We start from the raw sequence: 217 nt of genomic DNA on the forward strand, positions 1-217 counted from the left end.
TAGTGACAGATCCCAATCAGAGACCCCTAGTGACAGATCCCAATGAGAGATCCCTAGTGAACAGATCCCAATCAGAGACCCCTAGTGACAGATCCTAATGAGAGGTCCCTAGTGACAGATCACAATGAAAGCCCCTTAGTGACAGATGCCTAATAAAAGACCCCTAGTTACAGATCCTAATTAGAGGCCCCTAGTTGCAGACTCAGGGACCTCTAGT

Source organism: Pyxicephalus adspersus, chromosome 1, assembly GCF_032062135.1.
Source record: "Pyxicephalus adspersus chromosome 1, UCB_Pads_2.0, whole genome shotgun sequence".
Taxonomy (NCBI): domain Eukaryota; kingdom Metazoa; phylum Chordata; class Amphibia; order Anura; family Pyxicephalidae; genus Pyxicephalus; species Pyxicephalus adspersus.